This window comes from Ornithorhynchus anatinus, chromosome 4 (genome assembly GCF_004115215.2).
Source record: "Ornithorhynchus anatinus isolate Pmale09 chromosome 4, mOrnAna1.pri.v4, whole genome shotgun sequence".
NCBI classification, from domain to species: Eukaryota; Metazoa; Chordata; class Mammalia; order Monotremata; family Ornithorhynchidae; genus Ornithorhynchus; species Ornithorhynchus anatinus.
Window position 1 is genome coordinate 128,028,648 of NC_041731.1, and position 18,604 is coordinate 128,047,251.

An 18,604-nucleotide genomic window follows, 5' to 3' on the forward strand; every position below is an offset into this window, starting at 1 on the left:
AGTGCTTAGTACAGAGGCTGGCATAAAGTAAGTGTTTAAATACCACAGTCATCATCATTAAGTGTTCAATTAATACCACTGATGGATGTTCAATTAATACCACTGATGGATTACATTAACTTGCAACTATTCTGTAATATTTTCCTTTTTTACAGCCTTACCAAGTCTCCTCTGCCACTGGGAGTTCCCATTTTTAGGGATGTAACAATCATATGCTTTTCTACATATGAAAAGGCTGCAGTGGAAAAGTCAGACTCATAACTAAGGAAGAAATTAGGCAGAAGCTCCAGAACAAATTCCTTTTCCTGGAAATATAACATTTATTCCATCAGTAGTTTTTATTCGTCCCTCTCAAGGTCACAGCGGGAGTTTCCAGTCCTCTACCAGGCTCGGCTATGGGAGGGAGAGTCAAGCAGAGGCCTGTCCATTCCATTCCTAGCTTGGCCAGTGGCTAGCGAGCGGCAGGCCATCGGCTACAAGTCAAAACTCCCCTGTGCTGGGCAGCAGTGCATGGGAAAGAGTCGAGGGTGGAGATTCGAGTTTACTCAGTAGAAAGCGGCAGTGGTAAACCACTTCCAGATTTTTACCAAGAAAATTCTATGGATCCACTACCAGAACGATTGAAGATGCAGAGCGGGGCGTTCTTGGAGAGACGTGCCCGTGGTGTCGCTAAGGGTCAGGAAACAACTCTATGACATAAGACAAACATTTATTCAGGGTCTGTGTTCAGAGCACTGTACTCAGATTTTGGTAGTGTACAATAGAGTTAATAGAGTCTATTAACTCTATTGTAATAGACTCTATTAACTCTATTAGCTAATAGAGTTAGAATATAATGTAATATATAATAGTGATATATTATATAATATATACATGATAGTAATAGAAGCAGCGTGGCTCAGTGGAAAGAGCATGGGCTTTGGAGTCGGAGGTCATGGGTTTGAATCCCAGCTCTGCCACTTGTCAGCTGTGTGACTGTGGGCAAGTCACTTAACTTCTCTGTGCCTCAGTTCCCTCATCTGTAAAATGGGGATAATAATAATAATGTTGGTATTTGTTAAGCGCTTACTATGTGCCGAGCACTGTTCTAAGCGCTGGGGTAGACATAGGGGAATCAGGTTGTCCCACGTGGGGCTCACAGTCTTCATCCCCATTTTCCAGATGAGGGAACTGAGGCCCAGAGAAGTTAAGTGACTTGCCCACAGTCACACAGCCGACAAGTGGCAGAGCTGGGATTCGAACTCGTGAGCCCTGACTCCAGAGCCCGTGCTCTTTCCACTGAGCCACGCTGCTTCTCAATGAATGAATCAAGGGATGAAGACTGTGAGCCCCACGTGGGACAACCTGATTCCCCTGTGTCTATCCCAGCATTTAGAACAGTGCTCTGCACATAGTAAGCGCTTAACAAATACCAACATCATTATTATTATTAGACACAACCCCTACCATCTGGGAAGTTAAAATCTAGTGGTGGAAGACAAACCCTAAAATGAGTATCAAAAACAGAGTGATGTCATATATATAGATACATATGCCTGTCCGGTGGAGAAATCCAATTTTAACATCAAAACCTAATTAACCAGTAAATCGATATCCGTCCACTTCCCGAGGCAGAGTCATCATTCCAAGCACAGTCTCCAACCTGGTTTATCACTGTTTAGACAATATCAATTTCATCTAAATACTGTGGGTCTATTAAATTAAAGTAATAGCCTCAAACAACGATGCCACTGCCTTCCTGAGAGCATCTCTTGGGTTCAATATGTCCATCCTGAGCTCTTGCTCATTCTCTACCACTCTCAAATCCTGAGGAAGATTGGCTTCTCTTCTCTCCAACTCCAGAGGTGCGAGATCATGCCTCTCTATAGTCTAACCAAATCGCCTTAAAGAGTAATCGCAAGTTAAAACATATTTCCATACATTATGGAAGTTCTATTTGCTCTGCAAATTGGAGACTTCCTCTCTCTATGCTATATGCACGCACATGTATGCATATAAACATGAATACAAATGCCTATGCATTTACATACATGGAATAATTACTGTATTTGTCAAATGCTTACTATGTGCCACGTAATCAGGTTGTCCCACGTGGGGCTCACAGTCTTAATCCCCATTTTACAGATGAGGTAACTAAGGAACAGAGAAATTAAATGCCTTACCCAAGGTCACGCAGCAGACAAGTGGCCGAGTCGGAATTGGAACCCACAACGTCTGACTCCGAAGCCTGGGCACTTTCCGCTAAGCCACGCTGCATATGTAAGTCCTTAGAGGAGTGCTCTGCACACAGGAAGCACTCAGTAAATACGACTGAATGAACTAAATGAACATATATAGATGAATATATACACACATACACATAGAATAGTAATAATAATAACAATATTATTTGTTAAGCACCTCCAGTGCTCTAGGCACTGTTCTAAGCACTGGGGTAAATACATGGTAATCAGGTTGGATACGATTCCTGTCCCACAAGGGGCTCACAATCTTAACCCCCATTTAACAGGTGAGGTAACTGAGGTAACAGAGACATGAAGCAGCAGATCCGGGAATAGAACCCAAGCCCTTCTGACTCCGAGGCCTGTGCTCTATTCAATAGGCCACACTGCTTCTCTAAAGCAGCACATGTACATATAATAATTTTGGTATTTAAGTGCTTACTATGTGCCAAGCACTGTTCTAAGTCCTGGGTAGATATAAGCTAATCAGGTTGTCCCACGTGGGGCTCACAGTCTTAATCCCTATTTTACAGCTGAAGTAACGGAGGCACTGAGAAGTTAAGTGACTTGTCCAAAGTCACACCACTGATAAGTGGCAGAGCCTGGATTAGAACCTACGACCTCTGACTCCCAAGCCTGTGCTCTTTCCACTGAGCCATGCTGCTTCTCTATACAAATAAGCACCTATACACACACACATACATACACCAATTCCACTGTAGAAATGTAGAATATATATTTGGGAAAGGAGGCCTTAAATTGGGGTAGGCCCCTTGGAAGAGATGTGACCTTAATAATGGTGTGACAAAGACGACAGTGGTGATCTGGTGTTTATACCCAGCTCCTCCACTTGTCTACTGTGTGACCTTGGGCAAATCACTTCGCTTCCCTGTGCCTCCATTACCTCATCTGTAAAATGGGGATTGAGACTGTGAGCCCCATGTGGGACAAGGACTGTGTCCAACTCGATTTGCTTGGATCTACCCCAGCGCTCAGTGTCTAGGACACTGTAAGTGCTTAATACCCCAATTATTATTATTATAGAGGAGGTGGAAGTTCCAGACCAGAGGCAGGACTATCTACACTTCTACATTTCTGAGAAACAAAGCAAAATAATGTATACATATACATATTTATTATTCTATTTATTTTATCAACGATGTGTATATATCTATAATTCTATTCATTTATATTGATGCCTGATTACTTATTTTGTTGTCTGTTTCACCCCTTCTAGACCGTGAGCCTGTTGTTGGGTAGGGATTATCTCTATTTGTTGCTAAATTGTACTTTCCAAGCGCTTAGTACAGTGCTCTGCACACAGTAAGCGCTCAATAAATACGATTGAATGAATGGATGAATGGATGAATGAATGAATGATGGGGAGGGTCGCTGTCTGAACGGCAAACCCTGTCTGCTCCAAGGGCCAAGGACCTTGTCAAATTCCCACCTGTCTATGCTCCTAGCACTCAGTACACAGCTCTATATTCAGTCAGCATTTTTTTTATATATAAACTATTACAACCCTCACAAAGTTGAGTTCCCAGGGCAGACAAAGAGAAGCATTCTCTCCAGCAGCTTCCCTTGGGTTGAATTATCTGTCTTTGTCTTGAAAGCACGGCAGGTGGGCAGTTTTTAAACGGATTCTGATGTAAAAATTGTCCGTCGGTCAGACAAAATCACGACTGCAAAATGGCTTACAGCAAAGCAAGAGTTACAGCTTCAACCCCTGGCAAAGCAAGGGTCTTTTGAAATAAGATCTTACAGATCTGTCTGTCATCGCACCCTACGTGCAACCTGAACTCCAGAGGCCAGATGGGAATGATGTGTAGATGTCTATGATTCTATTTATCTATTTCGATGGTATTGATGCCTGACAACTTTTGTTTTTGCTCTCTCTCTCCCCCTTTTAGACTGTGAGCCCGCCGTTGGGCAGGGATGGTCTATCTGGTGCCGAACTGCACATTCCAAGTACTTAGTACAGTGCTCTGCACACAGTAAGCGCTCGATAAATATGGTTGAATGAACGACAGGCCATTAGGTCTTGGACTGCAGTCAGTGACAAAAATAATGATTAAAAAATAATAATAGTATTTGTTAATAATTGTGGCATTTCCTAAGCACTATGTGCTAAGCTCTGTACTAAGTGCTAGGATAGATACAGGATAATCATTCAACTGTATTTATTGAGCGCTTACTGTGTGCCGAGTACTGTACTAGGTACTTGTGTGCAGAGGACTGTACTAGGTACTCGGAAAGTACAATTCAGCAATAAAGACAGACAATCCCTGCCCACAACAGGCTCAAAGTCTAGAAAGGGAGAGAAAGACAAAACAAAACAAGTAAACAGGCATCAATAGCATCAATATAAGTAAATAGAATTATAGATATATACAGATCAAAACAAGTAAACAGGTATTACTGTAAATACATACAATTATAGATATGTACATATATGCACAAGTGCTGCAGGGTGGGGAGGGGAGGGGAGAGAAAAGGGAGCGAGTCAGGACGACGGGGAGGGGAGGGGGAGCTGAGGAAAGGGGAGCTGAGTCTGGGAAGGCCTCCTGGAGGAGGTGAGCGCTCAGTAGGGCTTTGAAAGGGGGAAGAGAGTTAGTTTGGTGGATGTGAGGAGGGAGGGCGTTCCAGGCCAGAGGTAGGACGTGGGCCAGGGGTCGACGGCAGGACAAGCAGGAACGAGGCACCGTGAGGAGGTTAGGGGCCGCAGAGGAGCGGAGTGTGTGGGCTGGGATGGAGAAGGAGAGAAGGGAGGTGAGGTAGGAAGGGGCGAGGGGATGAACAGCTTTGAACCCAAGAATGAGGAGTTTTTGTTTCATGCAAAGAATGATAGGCAACCCCTGGAGACTTTTGAGGAGGTGGGTGACGTGCCCAGAACGTTTCTGTAGAAAGATAATCTGGGCAGCAGAGTGAAGTATAAAGTGTCAGATCCCACACACGTCTGGGAGTCAGAAGGATCTAGGTTCTAATCCCAGCTCTAGCAATTGTCTGCTATGTGACCTTGGTCAAGTCACTTCACTTCCCCGTGCCTCAGTTCCCTCATCTGGAAAATGAGGATTAAGATTGTGAGCCCTTTGGGGGAAGGGGATTGTGTCCAACCCAATTATCTTGTATCTACCCCACTGCTTAGAACAGTGCCTGGCACATAGTAACTGCTTTACAAACACTGAAATCATTAATAATAATAATAACAATGTTGGTATTTGTTAAGCGCTTACTATGTGCCAAGCACTGTTCTAAGCTCTGGGGTAGACACAGGGGAATCAGGTTGTCCCACGTGGGGCTCACAGTCTTAACCCCCATTTTACAGATGAGGTAACTGAGGCACCGAGAAGTTGTGACTTGCCCAAAGTCACACAGCTGACAAGTGGCCGTGTCAGAATTCGAACCCATGACCTCTGACTCCAAAGCCCGTGCTCTTTCCACTGAGCCACGCTGCTTCTCAATTTATTGGTATTACTACATGGGGTTCAGAGTCCAAGTAGGAGGAAGCACGATTTTGGAATCTCCATTTTGCAGATGAGGAAACTAAGGCACGGACAAGATAAGTGACTTGATTAAGGTTACACAGCAGGGAAAGAACAGAGCCATAATTAGAACCCAGGTCCTCTTATTCCCAGGCCTGGGCTCCTTCTACTAAATCACAATGCTTCTCGTGACTTCTCTCAAACCCAAGGACTAGCTATAGATTTACTAACCAGGCCAATCATCTAGAAACTGGTCTCTGTCAGTGAACCCAAACACAAAAATTTAACTCGACACTGCAAATGCAACAACGTCAAATGGGTAGGGGCGGAGACTAGTGGGAAAAGCAGGGACTGGGAGTCAGAGGACCTGGGCTTTAATCCTAGCTCCGCAACGTGTCTGCTGTGTGACCTTGGGCACTTCTTGAGCCTCAGTTCCATCATCTGCAAATTGGGACCCAATGCCTGTTTTCCCTCCTAATTAAACTGTGAAGCCCCATTTGGGACCTGATTATCTTGGATATACCCTAGTGCGTTAGTACAGTGCTTGGCACATAATGCTACATGCTACAAAGGGAAGAGGCGTGGCTCAGTGGAACGAGCCCGGGCTTCGGATTCAGAGGTCATGAGTTCGACTCCGGCTCTGCCACTCGTCAGCTGTGTGACTGTGGGCGAGTCAATTCACTTCTCCGTGCCTCAGTTACCTCATCTGTAAAATGGGGATTAACTGTGAGCCTCATGTGGCACAACCTGATTACCCTGTATCTCCCCCAGCGCTTAGAACAGTGCTCTGCACATAGTAAGCGCTTAACAAATACCAACATTATTAATGCTAAACAAATATCACTATTATCATTATTAAATTTGAGAGTCCAGAACCCTGGGTAGTCTTGCCAGGATAAAGAAAACTGACAATGGCCCTTTTTAAACCACACACCCTTCTTGACCTTAAATTTTGTTCATCCTGGTTCTTGGGTGTTAGATCGTTTTGTCTTTACGTATCTCGATCGTTCATCGTACATCCCAGAGAAGTTAAGTGACTTGCCCAAAGTCACCCAGCTGACAGATGGCTGACCCGGGATTTGAACCCATGACCTCTTACTCACAAGCCAGGGCTTTTTCCACTGAGCCACGCTGCTTCTCGTGACTTCTCTCAAAACCCCCCCCCAAAATTTGTTTACTTAGGAAAGTACAACAATAAACAGAAATTCCCTGCCAACGAGGTCACAGTCTGGAGGGACAGATATTAATATTAAAAAAAATTTGCAGATATGTAAGCTCCTTGTATTCAGTATAAAGGATGAACAGATAAGATGATAAGATACATCCTTACTAATGGGAAACCTGTTTTTCCATATTCTGTTCTTAGTGTAACCTTCTGTTCAACATACAGGTCCATATTAATGCGATTAAATGGTCCGGCCTGCCCGTTTTCTTATCGCCTTATTCGTTCATCCTTTATACCAAATACGTAAAGAGAGAAGCCGGACTGCATGAAGATGACCGGGGAGTAAAGATTGGAGGAAGGAATATGAGCAACCTTCATTATGTTGCTGATATTACCCTATTAGCAGAAAGTGAAGCAGATTTGAAGGACCTATCATTAAAAGTTGAGGAACAGAGCAAAAAGATGGGCCTACGTTCGAATCTCAAGAAAACAAAGATCATAACTGGAAGTTTTAATGCATCTGAGGTGGATGGAAAGAAGATTGAAATAGTTGACAAATTTTCTCCCCTGGGATCAATAATCAATAATAAAGGAACCAGTAGTCCGGAAATAGTCTGAAGATTAATGTTAAAAATACTTGCTATGAAGAGCCTGGAAAAAGGCATGAAATGTGCTGATCTAACAATTGCCACAAAAATACAAATTGTCAATTCTCTGGTGTTTCCAGCGACAGTGTATGGATCTGAAAGCTGGACAGGAAAAAACCGGAGAGAAAGAACATCAATTCTTTGGAAATGTGGTGTTGGAGAAGGCTTTTGCGAGTATCATGGACTGCCTGAAAAACCAACAAATGGATTTTAGAGCGAATTACGCCAAACTGGTCTTTGGAAGGTCAAATGACTCGATTTAGATGAGCGTATTTTGGACACGTATTCAGAAGGACTAATTCTCCGGAGAAGACACTAATGCTAGGAAAAGTCCAGGGAAGAGGTGGAAGCTCTAGCTAGATGGATAGAGACCAATGATAATGGAAGAACCATTAAAAGGAGTACTGATTACGGCAGAAGACAAGAGGTTCTGGAGAAAATATATCCATATAGTCGCAATGAATCGGAAATGACTATGACACTTGATAATAATAATAAGCTCCTTGTAGGCAGGGAATGTGTTTACCAAGTAGCCCTTACTCTCTCTTCTCACACTCCCTTCTTTGTCACCCTTGCACTTGAATTTGCACCCTTTATTCTCCCCTCCCTCAGCCCCACAGTACTTATGTATATCTCCGTAAATTATTTATATTACTGTCTCCCGATCTAGACTGTAAGCTCCCTGAGGGCAGGGAACGGAACTTGTCGAGCAACTCTATCATCCTGTACTCTCCCAAATGCTTACTGTGGTGCCCTGCACTCAGTGAGTGATCAATAAATACAAGTGATCAAAAGCAACGTGGCTTAGAGGAAAGAGCACGGGTTTGGGAGTCAGAGGTCGTGGGTTTTAATCCCGGGTTCACCACTTGTCTGCTGTGTGATCTTGGGTAAGCCACTTCACTTCTCTGAGCCTCGGTTACCTCATCTGTAAAATGGGGATTGAGACTGTGAGCCCCACCTGGGACAACCCGGTTACCCTGTATCTACCTTAGTGCATAGAACAATGCTTGGCACATAGTAAGCGCTTAACAAATACCATTATTTTTATTATTATTGTACTCTTCCAAGTGGTCTATGCTACTTATTGATTCACCTCCAAATCTTTGAGACTGTGAGCTCCCTGAAGGTTAGGGATCATATCTTACTTATCCTCCAACATATCCTTCCCCAGTACTTAGTACAGTGCTTTGCACACATTAGAGGCTCAAACACTTCTGAAGCAAAGAATTAAAACACTGGATTGTGACTCCATTCTAGTTTGGAAGAGCATGGCATAGAAATGCCTGAGAGCAAAAATAGTGTCACCCAGAATATTACTATTATTATCAATCATATTTGAGTGCTTACTGTGTGCCAAGCACTGTACTAAACACTTGGGAGAGTACAATATAACATCAGATACATTTCCTGCCCACAACAAGCTCACAGTCTAGAGGGGGAGACAGATATTAATATGAATAAATAGATAAATAAATGACAGATATACACATATATATTTATATGTGCCATGGGGAAGGGAGGAAGGATGAATGATGGAGCAAGCATGAATAGTGCAGAAAGGAGAGGGAGAAGAGAGGAGGGCTCAGTCAGGCAAGGCTTCCTGGAGGAGATATACCTTCAGTAAGGCTTTGAAGTGGAATAAAGTGGGGAATTGCTCTCCGAAGACATCTATCTCCCTTGCCCCACGCAATTTCTTGAAACACTTTAAAATCCAGGTGGGGAGAAGTCTAGAGGAGAGAAATCCAGCCCAACCTTGTTGGGTTAATTCTTTCCAAACACCCCACTCAGAGGCCTCCGCCTCACTGTACAAACCCACCATTGCCACGTATGCCGTGATTAGCAGCCAAACACCATAAGAGGGTAAAAAAATCCATTTCCAGGGGATATTCATTCAGTCAATTGTATTGTCTTTATTGATCCCTTACTGTTTACAAAACACTGTACTAAGCACTTGGGAGAGAACAAAAGAGCAAAAAACAGAATCATTCTCTGCCAACAACGAGCTCACGTGAAGTTCTCAAAACCCAAATCTGCCGTGTAAGTGAGCTGGAGTGATATGGTAGGATAAATCGGTCAATCAATGGTATTTATTGAATGTCTGCATGCAGAGCCAGTGTTTTTCTGAAGCCAAACAGCATCATCCAGATAGATAGGTTAAATGCAGTAAGAATTAAGCGATTTTTGCATCCCAATGCCTCTCCCCCTTTTATTTTCTGAGAAACATTAAAAAATGATCGGGTTGCTTGCCTGGCCAGAGGGATGCCCAAGCCCAAGACAGTCGGGGTAAACCTAGCCTCATATCGTTCAAAGAGATAATGTTAACAATAATATTTGTTTGGCACTTACCATATGCCAGGCACTGTTTTAAGTGCTGGGGTAGAAACAAACTGATCAAGTTAGACACAGGCCCTGTCTAACAAGGGGTTCACGGTCTTAATCCCCATTTTACAGATAAGGTAAAAGTGACTTGCCCAAGGTCATGCAACAGATGAATGGCAGAGGCGAGAAGAGAACCCAGGTCCTTCTGACTCCCAGGCCCGTGCTCTATCCACTAGGCCATCCTGCTTTCCCAAGGATAATAATGTTGGTATTTGTTAAGGGCTTACTACGTGCAGAGCACTGTTCTAAGTGCTGGGGTAGATACAGGGGAATGAGGCTGTCCCACGTGAGGCTCACGGTCTTCATCCCCATTTTACAGATGAGGGAACTGAGGCACCGAGAAGTGAAGTGACTTGCCCACAGTCACAGAGCTGACAAGGGGCAGAGTCGGGATGCAGCTGAGACTCAGGAAATAGTCGTGTCTTCAGTGGATTTTCTTTAAAACTAAGGAACTCAAAAAGAATCTATGAAAAACTACATTTCTACCTAGAAAGGAATAAACTACAATGAGAACTTCACACCTAAAACTGCATCCACGCTTAGGCCTTAGGACAGAAATAGTAGGCGATAATTGAACAATGCTTATGGAACAGAAAACAGTGTACTAAGTGCTTGAAAAGTGCAAAAGGAAGACAAGGCAGGAATTACTTCCCAGAAGAAAACTTCACTCTAATGGCAGATGGTGGGGGTGAGTGACAGACAATCATATGTGGAAAGACACACATATGCACATTCATTTATTGAATCAATCACATTTATTGAGTGTTTACTTATGTGTAAACCATTCAATAGTATTTATTGAGCGCTTACTATGTGCAGAGCACTGTACTAAGTGCTTGGAATGTACAATTTGGCAAGAGATAGACTGTGAGCCCGTCACTGGGCAGGGATTGTCTCTAACCAACTAAGTGCTTGGGACAGTACAGTAGAGGAAGATGACAAGATCTTGGCCCACAAAGAGTCAAGCTAACAAAAATCCTTCTTTTTTGTTCCCCCAACTACTACTACATGGACATCTACTACATGTACTACTACATTTATTAGGTGCCAAGCACTGTACTAAGCCCTGAGGTAAACTGTATGACTGGGACAAGGACTGGGTCTAAAATGCAAAGGTTTATGGGAGGAAAGAATAGGTCTAATCCCCATTTTACAAATTTGGAAACTGAGGCAGAGAGCAGTTTCGCGGCTTGCCCAAGGTCAACCATTCATTCATTCAAACATACTTATTGAGCACTTACTGTGTGCAAAGCACTGTACTAAGCTCTTGGGAGACTACAATATAACAGATACATTCCTGCCCATTATGAGCTCACAATCTAGAGGGGAGATAGACATTAATAGAAATAGGTGAAATAAATGAATGAATTACAGGTATATATGTGCTATGGTGATGAAGGGAGGATGGATAAAGGGAGCGGCACAGAAGGGAGTGGGAAGAGGAGAGGAGGGCTTAGTCAGGGAAGGCTTCTTGGAGGAGATGGGCTTTCAATAAGGTTTTGAAGTGGGGGAGAGCAATTACCTTGGGAGAGTACAGTTTAACAATAAACAGACACGTAACACTAAACGAACCTATTCCCTATCCACAATGAGCCTACAGTCTAGAGGGGGACACAGACATTAATATGAATAAATATAAATATAAGTGCACATGCAAAGCATCATGACCTCCTGGAAAAAACCCAGGTCTGGGAGTCGGGAGTCCTGGCTCCACCATTTGTCTGCTGTTTCACCTTGGGCAACTACATGAAGTAACTGAGAGAAGCAGCGTGAGATAGTGGATAGAACACAGGACAGACAATTAGGAGGTCATGGGTTCTAATCCCAGCTCTTCCACTTGTATGCTGGGTGACTTTGGGCAAGTCACTTCACTATGCCTCAGTTACCTCATCTGTAAAATGGGAATTAAGCCCAAGCCCCATGTGGGACAGGGACTGTGTCCAACCCAATTATCTTGTATCTCCCCCAGTGCTTAGCACGGAGCTTGGCACATAGAAGGGCTTAGCAAATCAATTATTATTATTAGCTCCCTCACTTTTCTTCTGTGTGACCTTGGTCAAGTCACAGTGGCTCTGTGCCTCAGTTCTCTCATCTGCAAAATGGAGGTTTAATACCTTTCTCCCTCCTATTTCAACTGAGAGCCATTTGGGAAAGGGACAGTGTCTGATCTAATTACCTCAGCGCTTAGTCAAATTCTTAGGGAGCAGCATGGTTTAGTGGTTGGAGCCCGGGCCTGAGAGTCGGAAGGATCTGGGTTTTCATCCATCTCTGACACTTGCCTGCTGTGCGACCTGGGGCAAGTCACTTAACTTCTCTGTGCCTCAGTTTCCTCATCTGGAAAATGGGAATGAAGACGGAGAGCCCCACGTGGGACGGGGACTGTGTCTAATCCAATTACCTTGTATCTACCCCAGCGCTTAAAACGTTGCCTGGCACATAGTAAGCACTTTAACACCACGGTTATCATCATTCTCATTATTATTCATTATTGGTACATAATTGCTAATGCAATTTAATTGATAAAATAATATCTTTAATTATTAAAATAGCTGGTTCACTCTTTGTGGAGCATATCCACCAACTCTGCAGTATTGTACTCTCTCTAGTGCTTGGTACAGTGTTCTGCGTACAGTCAAGCGCCATCGAGCCGTTTCCGATTCAGAGCGATTTTATGGGCTTTATCCAGAGAGTTTCACTGTATCAAGTCACGCGCAATAAAAAACCATCGATTGAGTAGCAAAGATCCCAGTGGCTATTAGCACACCTGCCTGCTGGGTCAGCACCAAAGTCGAGGTCGTGTTGGCGGTAAATGGGTGCTGTATATTCATTCCAACATTCAATCGGATTTATTGAGTGCTTACTACATGCACAACACTGTACTAAGCATTTGGGAAAGTGCAATACAATTATAAACAGTGACATTCCCTGCCCACAAGGGTTCACAGTCTAGTGTATTTGCTGTTTTGAACCTTTCAAGGGCTTAGGACAGGGCTCTGCACACAGTATTTATTGAGCACGATTGAATGAATGGAGTTGGGGAGACAGACTTCGATACAAATAAATGCAATGACAGATATGGACATTAGTGTGGGGCTGGGAGGAGGGGGAAGAGCAAGGGGAACAAGTCAGGGCGATGCACAAGGGAGTGGGAGAAGAGGAAAGGAAGGGCTTAGGCTGGGAAGGCCTCTTGGAGGAGATGGGCCTTCACTAAGGTTTTGAAAGTGGAAGGAGTGTCATCGTCTGTCGGATTTGAGGAGGGAGGGCCTACCGGGGCAGAGGCAGGACCTGGATTAAGTGTCGAAATTCTTTGAGGCCAGAGATAGGACCCAATGCCCTGTGGGAATGGGACCATTAAGGACGAGAGTGTATCATCAGCACCTGCAAAACCATTAAGTCCTGAGAACAAATCCTTGCCCAGGTACATATGCCTAAAGTCCAGAGAAAATGGCTGATCTGCTGTTTTGCCCAGGTCATTTTTCTAAAAAAAAATAAATAATAAAAAAATTCAATCCTTTTTTCCTCCTCTCCTCAACAACCCCCAGTGGTTGCCCATCCACCTCTGCATCAAATAAAAGCTCCTCCCCATTGGCTTTAAAGCATTCAGTTACCCTACCCCCTCCTGTCTTACCCTACCGGATTTCCTACTACAATCCAGCAGGCTCGTTTCACTCACCAACCTAGTCACTGCACCTCGATCTCATCTCTCTCTCTCCACCGACCTCTCGCCCACATCCTTCCTCTGATCTGGAACTCCCTCCCCCGTCACATGTGACGGACGATCCCTCTCCCGGCTTTCCGAGCTTTGACAGAAACACGTCTCTTCCATGTAGCCTTCCCTGATTAAGCCCTCAATTCCCCCACTCCCATTCCCCACCCCTGCATTTGGATTCATACCCTTTATTCTCGGCTCAACACTTCTGACCATACCCAGAATTTATTTTAATATCTGTCTCTCCCTGGAGACTAAGCTCCCTGTGACCAGAAAACGTGTCTATCAACTCTGGGTATTGTACCTACCCAAAAACTTGGTACAGTGCTTTGCACACTAAGCACTCAATAAATATGATTAATTGAGACTCCATCAAAAGAGACTCTAGGCTGTACAGCAAAACGCCTGCCAAAAAAATCCCTCTAGGAAAACGAAAACAATTTTTAGAGGGTGGAAGTTAAACACATATCCGGGGAGAGTGAAAGTCACCCTTACTGCTATCAAGCACTTACACAATCCACTATGTGCAGCAAAAATTGTGTTACCTGGCACCTTGAGAACTAAAAAGCTCCACAACCAGGCACATTGAGTATCCTCATTTCAGCACAGTTGGGCCACAGAAAATTTTATGGAGACGGAGTTTGCAAGATCTAAATCTAGGTTTCTCCCTGGCTATACTGGCTATACAGTATAGCGAGTATACTGGCTATACTCGGAAGTCAGTGTTGGCTAGTGGAAAGAATCCTGGAACTCAAGGGATCTGGTTCAAATCCTGGTTCTGTCACGTGCCTGCTGTGTGACTTTGGGCAAGCCACTCCTCATCTCTGAACCTCAGTTTCCTCATCTGTAAAATGGGGATTCCAACTGGGTCCAGCCTGATTATTTTGTATCTACCCTGGCTCTTAGCCAATAGGAAGTGCTTATCATACCACAAGTACCATTAATATTGTTAGAATTCATCGGGAATACGACTCCTATATTGCTGGTGTTATATTGGTTCCAAGGTGTTTCATGATCGACAGGTTAGCAGTAAAAATAATTACCCCTTTTTCACTTCTTACCCCAATTTGGGAAAAAAGAAATCACCTCCCTAATTAAACTGCCATTTCCCTTCAAAGATACCCTATTCAATGAATAATAACTGTTAAGCACTGGTACAGCCACATGAGGCTCACACTGTAAGAGGGTATTGAATTCTCATTCCCATTTCCCCTCAGGAAAGTGAGGGGAGAGAAGTTAAGTGATTTGCCCAAGGTCACACAGTAGGCAAGTGGTGGAGCTGGGATTAAAAACCAGGTCTTCTGACTACCAGACCCAAAATCTTTCCACAAGGCCACACTGCTCCCCTTCAATAGCACTATTATTAAGAATATCATCAGGAAGCAGCACGGCCTAATGGATAGAACACAGGCCTGGGAGTCAGGTCAAGGGTTCTAATCCCGGCTCTGCCTCCTGTCTGCTGTGTGACCTGCGCCAACTCACTTCACTTCTCTGGCTTCAATTACCTCATCTGTAAAATGGAGATTGAGACTGTGAGCCCCAGGTGGGACAGGGACCGTGTCCAACCCCATTTGCTTGTATTCACCCTAGCTCTTAGGACAGTGCCTGGCACATAGTAAGTGTTTAACAGATACCACATTTCTAATTATTATTTGCTCAATCAATGGTATTTATTGAGAGTTTACTGTTTGCAGAGCACTGTACTAAGCGCTTGGGAGAGTACAATAAACCAGAGTTGGGATATACACACACACATATATATATACATATATATATGATATTCAGGAGAGATTCAGTTGCTGTCGCAAGTAGGGCTCACAGTCTAAGAAAGAAAGCAGTTACTGAATCCACCGCAGATGAGGTAACTGAGGCACAGTGAACTCAAGTGACTCCCCTGAAAGGACCCAACAGACAAGTGGTAGAGCTGATCTTTCCAGGCGGTCACGGTGCTCCTCAGATCCCATTTGGCCTGGTGCATTGGGCATGGTGGAGTAGAAGCAGCGTGGCTAGAGCATGGGCCTGGGAGTCAGAAGGTCATGGGTTGTAATCCCGGCTCCATGCCTGTGTGACCTTGCGCAAGTCACTTCATTTCCCTGTGCCTCAATTATCTCATCAGTAAAATGGGGATTAAGACTGGAGCCCTATACAAGCCGGGTACTGTGCCAACCTGATTACCTTGTAACTACCCCAGCGCTTGGTACGGTGCCTGGCACACAGTAAACACTTAAATACCAGGAAAAAAAAATAATGAAGTCAAGCTCTACCTAATTTCTTGTATTGGACTCTCCCTAGCACTTAGTACAGTGCTCTGTACATAGAGCTCAAAAACCACTGTCTGATTGATCAAAAGATCAGAGGACAGACAGACAAGAGTGCACCACATCACAAGTGTGTGGATGTGGATATGGCTTCAGAAGGTGAAGTTGGAGGCATTCATTTCTTCAATCATATGTATTGAGTGCTTACTGTGTGCAGAGTACTGTACTAAGTGTTTGGAAGAGAACGGTATAACAAGAAACAGACACATTCCCTGCCCACAATGAGTTCACAGTCTAGAGGGGAATACAAAGAATAGAGAAGCAGCGAGGTACAGTGGAAAGAGCGTGGGCTTGGGAGTTAGAGTTCATGGGTTCGAATCCCGGCTCTGCCACTTGCCAGCTGTGTGACTTTGGGCAAGTCACTTAACTTCTCTGTGCCTCAGTTACCTTATCTGTAAAATGGAGATTAAAACTGTGAGCCCCACGAGGGACAACCTGATCACCTTGCATCTTCCCAGCGCTTTGAACAGTGCTTTGCACATAGTAAGCGCTTAACAAATACCACCATTTATTTTATTTTTACAGACAATATACATAAATTTACAGATGAAATAAATTACAGCTATATATGAATCACAGATATAATAAATTACATATGATGATGATGATGATGATGATGATGGTACTTGTTAGGCACATATATGTGCCAAGCACTGTTCTAAGTACTGGGGGCAGAAACAAGGGAATTAGGTTGTCCCACGTGGGGCTCACAATCTTAATCCCCATCTCACAGATGAGACAACTGAGGCACAGCGAAGTTGAGTAGCATGGCTCAGTGGAAAGAGCCCGGGCTTGGGAGTCAGAGGTCATGGGTTCAAATCCCGGCTCTGCCACTTGTCAGCTGTGTGACTGTGGGCAAGTCACTTCACTTCTCTGTATCTCAGTTACCTCATCTGTAAAATGAGGATTAACTGTGAGCCTCACATGGGACAACCTGATTACCCTGTATCTACCCCAGCGCTTAGAACAGTGCTCTGCACGTAGTAAGCGCTTAACAAATACCACCATTATTATTATTAAGTGACTTGCCCACAGTCACACAACTGACAAGTGGCAGAGCCGGGGTTAGAACCCATGATCTCTGACTCTCAAGCCTGTGCTCTTTCTATTGAACCACCCTGCTTCTCTACTATATAACACAGATATAATAAATAAATGCAAATTACAGGCAGACAAAGGGGCAGAGGGGAGGAAACAATCTACACAAACCTCCCACATTGCAGCTCACCATTACCAGCGCCAGGGTTTCTAGGATACCTCGTATCTAATTCCATCCCCGCACCCTCATTAGACTGCAGTCCAAACAATCCTTCTGTTCCCCGAGGGGTTTCTCAGCGAACAGAAGGAGCCGGAACACAGACCCCGAGAAGAGAGGGGGGCTTCACAGGGAGCGGGAGGAGAAGCCACAAGCCAGACCGAAGAAGCTAATCTCTCCGGTACTTGCCTCACCCTACTTGGTGGGTCCCCGGAGCCAGGAGTATGTCTTTTGCTCTTGCTGGGAATCTTCAGCTATGAATATCACTTCATTATCATCAGCCCCAAGTAGGGGCTGAGAGATCAAAACGTGAATGTGGGGACTGACACTGTGTAGTGGCCGGTTTAATCATGCCAGGAGTTAGCACCATCTTCACAAAATCTCCGATCTTTCACGTACTGTGTCTGGTGCCCTGCAACCCACGCTGAGAATTTTGATCAACTGTAACTCTCGTTTTTGGATTATCGGGCTATAGTGTGTCTCCTATTAAATTCTGCTCTTAGTCATAATAATAATAATGTTGGTATTTGTTAAGCGCTTACTATGTGCCGAGCACTGTTCTAAGCGCTGGGGTAGACAGAGGGGAATCAGGTTGTCCCACGTGGGGCTCACAGTCTTAATCCCCATTTTACAGATGAGGTAACTGAGGCACAGAGAAGTTAAGTGACTTGCCCAAAGTCACACGGCTGACAAGTGGCCGAGCCGGGATTCAAACCCATGACCTCTGACTCCAAAGCCCGTGCTCTTTCCACCGAGCCACGCGGGCATCTTTCCAAGGAGCTTAATTCAGAGGAAAAATAGTGATGAGATTTGTTAAGCACTGACTATATGTCAAGCACTGGAGAGAATTCAAACTAATCGGGTTGAACACAGTCTCTGTCCCACATGGGGCTCACAGTCTTCATCCCCAGTCTCCTTCGCGGGCTCCTCCTCCCCCAGCCATCCCCTAACTGTAGGGGTTCCTCAAGGGTCAGTTCTGGGTCCCCTTCTGTTCTCCATCTACACTCACTCCCTTGGAGAACTCATTCACTCCCATGGCTTCAACTATCATCTCTATGCAGATGACACCCAAATCTACATCTCTTCCCCGTTCTCTCCCTCTCCGTCCAGGCTCCTATCTTCTCCTGCCTTCAGGACATCTCCACCTTGAGGTCTGCCTGCCATCTAAAACTCAGCATGTCCAAGACTGAGCTCCTCATCTTCCCTCCCAACCCCTGTCCTCTCCCTGACTTTCCCGTCACTATGGACAGTACTACCATCTTCCCGTCTCACAAGCCCGCAACCTTGGTGTCATCCTTGACTCTGCTCTTTCATTCGCCCCACACAACCAATCCGTCACCAAAACCTGCCGGACTCACCTTCGCGACATCGCCAAGATCCGCCCTTTCCTCTCCATCCAAACCACTACCTTAATACGATCTCAT

The 18,604-nt window shown here is 44.6% G+C and overlaps 1 protein-coding gene across 3 annotated transcripts in view; it reads right to left on the reverse strand.

The window, feature by feature from the left end:
• JAKMIP1 (janus kinase and microtubule interacting protein 1) overlaps positions 1–18,604 on the reverse strand; it is a 216,175-nt gene that overhangs the window by 135,029 nt on the left and 62,542 nt on the right. For 2 of the 3 annotated variants that reach the window (XM_039911943.1, XM_029063608.1), the window contains exon 1: positions 2,163–2,201. The exons of the other annotated variant lie outside the window; for it this stretch is intronic. The gene's annotated coding sequence lies outside the window, so the exon portion shown is untranslated. Of the gene's footprint in view, positions 1–2,162; positions 2,202–18,604 lie in introns of those variants that run through there. 3 annotated transcript variants of the gene reach the window in all.